Source organism: Galendromus occidentalis, unplaced genomic scaffold, assembly GCF_000255335.2.
Source record: "Galendromus occidentalis unplaced genomic scaffold, Mocc_1.1 scf7180000077089, whole genome shotgun sequence".
In the NCBI taxonomy this organism is placed as follows: domain Eukaryota; kingdom Metazoa; phylum Arthropoda; class Arachnida; order Mesostigmata; family Phytoseiidae; genus Galendromus; species Galendromus occidentalis.
In genome coordinates this window covers 178,089-186,256 of record NW_003805077.1, presented here as the reverse complement: position 1 = coordinate 186,256, position 8,168 = coordinate 178,089, and positions in this window count along the sequence as shown.

Below are 8,168 nucleotides of genomic sequence, written 5' to 3'. Positions count from 1 at the left end.
TATTCTGTCCGGATTGTGCGGCACGGAAGGGGATCTTCGACATATTCACTTTCAAGGTCTGATGGTCGACAATTGATCAGACCATTCAATATCCAGAGAACTGATGATCACCAATTGTTGGCAAGAAGAATGAGCATAGAGAGAGAAGAGGAATGAGCTGTGATGCTCGGATTGCATAACGTTGTTAGAATACGTCGATATCCTTTTCTCGGTTATCCATCATCGCTGAACGATGCGGAAGTTTGGCGCTCGACAAAGTTGTCGGTTTTTGTACGCGAGAAAGCGACGTCCTTAATCCAGGAGACGATGTCACCGATTTTTTCCGAGAGGAATAATAATCAGGGATCATCTCAAGGTCGCCCGCCACCCACTCAGACGTCGGCGTCTCACTTGAGACGAATGTTTCAGCGCTCTTATTCCTTCCGGCAACATGGCACGCTCTCAACAGCCACGATTATCATCCTTCTGCCGTAATTACGGAAAGCCATCGGGTGGCCGGATCGGGCGAACATCGGGACTCTGGCCAGAGGAATCATTCGGGCAGAACTATTCCCACGATACAGTGGCCTCCGGCTGCGATGGAAATACTGGGTGAGGTCTCGAGCTCGCCTATATCCGTCCGTTGGAGTCGCTCCAACGAGGGAGCTCTCGGCTAGGAGGAATGCTGCATATAAGCTTGCGTCACGCCGAGAAACAACGAGCTCAGTCGACCTCGGCCGAACCCAAAGCCCCTTGCGCCGATTGTTTGTTTCCGTAGGATCGGTCGATCGAGGATAGGTTGCAGCGAACGTTCCGCTCCTAAATAATAATTCCGTCGTGTTTTCTGGCGTTTGTTCGAGCTCTCTCGCGGAAGAGAATGTCGTCCGGGCGGTCAAGGCCGGAGTCTCTTTGGCGCGGGGCTCTCTCACACTGGTCCGTGTGCTTTCACGTTCAAGTTCGAGTGACACTCGAGGTCAATAAAGAATACGGAGATAGGGAGTGGTTTTTTTTCCGGACGAAACCTGATAGAATTTCGTTCTTGTGAGGCCGCGATCGAGATCACTCGTGTTTTTCGAGCAGAGCTCGTATTCCCGCCATCAGAGACGAGGCACTGATTGATTTCCGCGCGAACATGCTGCGTTTGGAACGACCTTCGCTCCAATAGTTCAATCATCCGTTTTCTAATGAAACAAGGCATTTGAGAGCGAGAGCTCTTTCAATCTCGTAATGGGATGGAATAGCGGACACCGCGCATCCTCAATCGATGATGAAGCGTTACCGCAGCGTCCGGGAGCGGCCTGAAGCGAGAGCTCGGCTCCCCGAAATTTCGGGGCTGCCGATCAGCTCGATATCGTAGTAAATCTACAGTCGAACTGCTGCTCCCGATTATGCCCCGTCGGAACTCATGAGTCGACTGAGAGACACGTCGGCGTCGTTTGTCTCCATGACGCATCTAAGCGAAGAATGCAACGACAACGCGCTGCCCTGGGCTCCATGAGGGAAAGGACCCGAGGCAGGCCATGGTTCTGAAGAGCCCAAGAAAACGCGCTCGGTGGTAGTCCCAATGGGTCAGAATCTAACCACAGGGCAGCGGCATACGAGGGCAGAGCGGCGCCGCGCCCGGACTTCGGGAATGTTGCCCCTCCGCGAGATTCCCGTTCCCAGCCGTAAGGAGCGAAATTCATAATGAGAAATTCCGTTCCTTCGGTTGAATAAGTTGGGATTGGCGATCAGGATCCCTCCTGGCGATCAGCAGGAGTCCCCCGGGAACGGATACCTATGATTGTAGCTGAGGATTTACTCCTTCTGGCTATCTCGGAGCAAACTCCGAACGATCACGGAGGCTATAATGCCGACGTCCAGGTTTGTGTTTTTCACAATCTGCGAGACCTCAGTCAGAGGCTCTTGTCTCCACATGAATATGTTCGCGGATCAGATGCGGCGACGAAAAGCCATGAACCATTGGCCACATCAAGAGCTCGTCGGGACAGATCTCCTCCAGATCAGGATCGCGTGATGAGTCGCATTTGGAAGATTACAAACGACAGGACAACGAATCTAATCCCCTTGTCCAGACACCATGTTGCGGCCTCAGGAATCGAGGCGGAACGAGAATTCCCCTGGGTCTGAGAGCGGAATTTTTGTCGAATTTTTGTCGAGAAGAGTCGAATTTCATGTATCATGGATATTTTCTTCGAACCGAGGAGGGTTTTCAACGAGATGCTCGAGCGCTTCCCGCTCCCGAAGGCTTGAGAGGCCGAACCCTCCCGGGAGAGCCGCGTAAGTTTCTCGTCATTCCTTCGGATCGACTTCGGATCATTACGCTCGCTGTGAATCTCAACCGTCGTTCTCAGTGCTTCATCGGCAGAACCCTCAATGCCGAATCCCGGAAAATTCAACCCGCGGTGTGTTCGGAAGACTTCATCCGATCGGTCAGAGCTCATTTCCGATAGGGTATCAACTTCGATTCAAGAATCTTGAGTATCTACGTCCCAAGCTCGACGCCAGAGATCCCTCAAGGCGGAAGTTTCACGATCCGCCGCAGCTATGTTGTTCCCGCGCACGACGATCCACAAAAAAACACTCCTGCGGGTCAATGATCGATACGGGGTCGATGATCTCCAAAGCCAGCCTGCTGAAGACCACACCCACAATTCAGAGAGTTCATCCTAATCGTCTCAGCTCGGTACCGGTAAGGGAGCTGCTTCGGCCAAACTCCGTCTCACCTAATTACATCTGGGTACGGGCGTACGCGGAAATCCAGACCTATTGTCTCGCAAGATGGATGCTCGTCCGGCGCTGCAGCGGAATCGGATAGTAGCGGAGTTTTTCCACTCGTGCCGCTCAGTGTTCCCGGACGTCGTCGTGTACAGATAGCTCGGCGAATTCCCCGAATTCTCGGAATCAAGGAGCACTTATCTTCCTTCTACGGGAGCATTTCTTATTCCCGGCTCTCCGCGGAATCCTGAGGATCCGGGACTGGGAGGGGTAATCTAGGAACTGACCTTGAGTTCATTATACTGCCACGATGATGGATTTTCCAAGGATTGTCTTGACGATAAGCTTTTCGCTACGAAGATGAATCCTACTCCTCCCAAGAGAGCCGTGAACCATTTCATATAGGTGTTCCGAGCACGATTCTCCGTCGAACTTTGTTCTGGAAACGAATATCACCGGTCAGCGTCGTCCCGATTCCTCTGACTCCCCGAGAGAAAGAATGCTAATAAATCACGCAGTCTAGTTCGTTCTGTCGAGAAGAAGAAACAATCCGAAGCTCCTGCCCATGGGTGCCGCTTCGTGCGATGCCACGGAAGGATGCGTTGCAAGTTGTGCCGGCGGTCGCAGATGTTCCGATCATTCTCGTGCGGCAGCGCAAGGCTATCCCGACTTCGGGCCAGCGTTTCTCGCATCGCAGCTAATGAGAAACCATCGAGGAGCGAATCGTACTGCTTCAGGAGGACACACACACAAGTGGGAGCATCGCAAACTCGATGCGTGACGAGCTTTCTGTCATAAATTTCCCAAATTGAGATCTACCCTTGCCGGTAAGTATGTACCTCACGAACGAACTCGTCCTTCCGTCGATCTACGAGCCGGCTCGAAGCGCGATGGCTCGTAGGTACCCTGAAGTATAGCGCTTCAAAAGGGTGCCTCATGGAATTTCCAGCGAATCGCTCAAAATTGAATTTATAGAACTTATAGCGGAATCCATGAGTGCATAAATTGCTTCTTGGATCTACGAGCGAGCGATGGAGGAAACATCATTCCAAATAGAAAACTGCAATCCGACTCCACAGAACATGTACATCGCTTCAAAGGAAACCGCTCTCCTTCCTCTTCTTAGACGGCGGAGGATTGGAATATTCGGAACTGCGATTGAACGGTGCACCTGAATGAGTCTTATAGGAAGACAGCAGCGAACTTACTTGAGGCAGTGGCGAAGCAACGAATTTGTCCCTCTTTGAGTGCTTGCGGCTCCCATTGATCGCATATGGGGTTCAAGCGCGAGTCAATGGCCCAAGGGTTCCCCGCTTGACCTCTCGAGTTCACCCACGAAGTCGTGCTCCAGTTGATTGGTCTGGAATGAGCCATTCGTGACTGAGAAGCTCTAACGATCGAGACACAAAGAATTCGGAACTGCGATACGGCCATCGCGGCATGGATCCTCCGGTCGACGAGAGTCCTCGATTATTGATTACTCCACAGGTGGAGACGCATCGAGCGCCGGTCGTTTTACGCACGAGCCCTGAGCCGCTAAAGCAGTATTCATATTGGAATCTAGTTCGGAATTACCTGCAGAGCTTACTGCCCCGCATCCCCCAAGAGAAGAACCTCGCGATCATCCCCATTGATAAGTAGCTGTCTGCAGCCCGCGCGGAACTTTGATCGAGAGCCTTTGTTCTTGTGGCGGCGGCCTAGAGTCGAGAGCCTGCATGTCTTCCATGAGGGCTCGATTCAGTACCTGCCCGACGAACTCTTCAAGGTATTGAGCGCGATAGTCTGGGTATCGATGGCGGAATACTGGCCGATACTGGGACGCTCTCGATTATAATTGCATTGCGACTCTTTTGTATTGAACCGATGCCGACGCGGAGGCAGCCCACCTGCGCCGTTCTCACTCAGCATCGAGGTTTCTGTTTTCCTTCCGTCTCCGATTTCCTTCAACTTTTCACGAGGACAGGAGCACGCTCCTTCGGTTCCAGGGAACGCAATGGAAGCTCGAGGAGAGATGAACAGAGAGATCGATAAAAAACAGATATCGACAGTCAAAGATACGTTTGAGCGGTTCGCGCGAAAAACGATTCCGAGGTCATCAAAAAGCTCGAGGATTGGAAATAGGGACCGGTGTCATTGCCGAGCTGAATTCCTCATCGGAAATGGGGATCGATACTGCGAGTCAATGCCCGATTGCAAGAGGGATTACTCCATTTCTGGAAGCGACACGAGTCATTCTCCGCTTAAATGGACAACAGACCATGGATCAAGTCCCCTCTTCGTTGACAGAGACGCAATCGTTTCCGCTTGCTCCCTAGCTCTGTTCTAATTCGGGTTCGGGCAGGTCGGACTCGATGCGGACCTTTCATCGCGTCCTGTGATTAAGCGATGCTACCGCGCTCTGAAGCGGAGGTACACAAAGTGTACCTTTTTGATGCGGCAGTTTTCTCGCGACAGTTTCCGCGAATATACTCAGATAGGAAGACAGAAGGTTCAATTCCGATCTTATCATCATCGCCATTGATCTTCATTGTAATTTTTTCCTCACGTCGCTAAAGCACACTCTCTGCATTAGTTTATCATATGGCACCGATAGGATTCTCTCTGTCGACTTCGATTTGACAGAGAGCAATGGCTAGGCATGATAACAGCGCGACACGCAGAAACATTATAGCCGAATGATTGGCTTCCGTCGAGCCTCCGGGGAGCTCTCCCGACACTCCCTGAACTTCGAGAAGTCGGGAGCCTTAAGGGTTGAGCGAAATTCTCCCCTGCGAATTTCGACGAATAACGGAGTATAGGTGAGCATCACGAGAACGCCCTCGATCATAAGCAATGTCCGCGATCGCTGCGGATGGCGCGAGAGGAATGGGCCACAGAGCGCTATCTGAGCTGAAAAAACTCCTATACTGGTGATTCTCTATATCTGATTCCTTTTTTTTTCGTGTTTACTCTTTTCCGCCCCCTCCTCCCTCCTTAGTTATACTGCGAATGTATTCTTTCCGTGTGATCGTTACGTGAACCTCGAGCTCATCACGAACACGATCAATGCTGCACAACCCATCATTTTCTTTACAATAAAGCTATTTACATGCAAAAAAAGCTCGGGACGACAAGAGGAAGAACCGCTATGGAGCGACGCGACCAGCTGATCGACGCCGGCTCATCCGACTCTGAGGCACCGGGATGGCTCACTCTACGGTCTATACGATCAGGTGGATCTACGAACAAATCCCTCTCTATTGCATAGAGAATTATCTCGGGCGTCAGTAGAGCTTCTTGGAACCTGGATGGCGTTGAGGGCACTCTCAACCTACCCGAGTATGCTCGTCGTCCGGCACACAAATAGCATATCCCAGCAAATGGCTGCTAGGATCGTCCAGCCCAGTTGGTGGAGGGTGAACGTTGACGTCCACATGAGAGACACTACAAGATGTTAGGTGCTGTTGGGACGTCGTTCAAGAAATCATTGCCGGCAGTCTTCGAGAACAAACACGCAAAGTTTTAAACGCGACCGCGACGAGCTACACCCGGTCTGTCGCCTAGCGCTGATGTGATGATGCTCCGTGGGGGTATCTGATCCTCGAGCTTACGAGTCGAGCTTGGACACCCACGACCTAGAGGGCGCTCTCCTCGGTTGCTTCTGGTATTACCACGAATTGAGTGATTACTTCTCGGAGATTTCCAGCATCCAGCAGGGAGAGCGTCGGAGCTCGCCTACCGATAATTGAAACCATGGAAACGATCAAGCCGAGATTCCGAGATAAACCGCGATCGGGGAAGACGAGCTTCCGCGAAATCATGCGATTCCCGGGAGAAAAAAATGCGGGGACTCCTCCCGGATCGGGTCTACCCCGCATTTGGTTCCCCCGCATTTTCCCGCCCTCCGGCTTGCGGGAAAAATTCCCCCTCTCGGACCCTGCGCCTTTAGCGTTCTTCTGTCAGTACTTGGGACGTTTCCATGATCTCCCGCATGACGGAACCAGGATTCCAGGAGCGATTTGAACAGACTCCTCTCTCACTGTTTTGAATCGAAACTTGCACTCGGCATCGGGAAGGAGATTCAGTGATTGGCGCTCTGCAATCCGCGATCCGGGAGGACCCTGTACAAGGTCGTCGGGAGATCCGCTGATTTTTTCTTGAGCGTTATTTCCGGGCTGTCGATCGATATCATGACTGCGCCTGCCGATTTTTAAAATCCCTAGAATTCTCGATGACCATGTAGCATTAGGTCACGCAGGACAGGCGCGTTTAGAGCTGATAACCGAATGTGTCGTAAGTTTCTTCCGCTATCGTTCTCCTCCTTTCTCTCGGAGACGGTTCCAATGACGATTAAGTAGGCGAGCTGTGACTCCCATTCCGCGAGGTCGGAGCTCGTCCCTCTCCAATCCATCCCAACCGAATGAGAAGGAAGATTTCCATGGGAAGGGAACAGGATTGGGATCCGTCAGATTCAGATCGAGAATGCGCGTCATTCACATTGAGCGTAAAATACGGAAACTCACACGAAGGTATTGTTCCGCACGCTGAACTGACACTCTATGATAATCTGGAGCTCGGGAAACGGACACTTTTTCGATCAGTCTCACCGAGAGGAAGCGAACCCGGTTGCAAGGTTCTCGCGCAGTCTCGCTGAGGATCGCCGAAGCAAACCTTGAGGTATCGTCAGGCGAGCGAGCCCTCGACTCTTGCTCTCCAAAAAAATCAAAGCACACTAGGGGAGGTCTCGAAATCTCCTGCCTCAGCCATCGACGACTATTTTGTCATTGATTATGTCACACTAATCCTCCATGATATCAGCTGATGCGACGCCGTGATGCCGGTGCCGGTGCTCATTGCAAACATCAGCGTACACTGAACAACACAGCGGAACTAGAAGATTTGTTTATTGACCGACCGGGAGCCGCAATCTCTATCTAGGAGGAATATTCACCCCTCGAACTTTACGTAGTGAGGCTTAGCCCAATCTATCGGTTAGGGAGATTCGCGCACCGACTCACCTCTTGAGTAGGATGGCCCGCAACATGCTGGAAGGAATTCGGCAGGAACTCTCTAATATCGAGTTGAGTTAGCCAGGTCGGCTGGGAGAACCCTCCTTGTTCAAAAGGACGCCACTCTGGAGTCGGATTGAGCACAATGAAGTATCTGTTCACGGGGCTTCGAAATTCGAACTAGCCCAATGTCATAGTCAGAGTTCGGGGAGGAGCACGCGGTAAAACATTATCCGACGGAGCTCCGTGCTTCCGAGATTTAGGAGCCAGACCTTCCATCGCCGATCGCTCAAACCGCTCTAGCGCATGTTCCACCGATTTTCTATCGGAGCTCTCGAACTCTCGAGGCCATGACGGAGGGTTGCGGGACTTGGTGCTCATTGTGGTAGAATTTCCTTTTGCAGAGATCGCCCCTCCACTGGGACTAAGTCGATTGCAATCGTAAGAGAATCATCTGCCTATAAAGACCTTCATTGAGTTTGG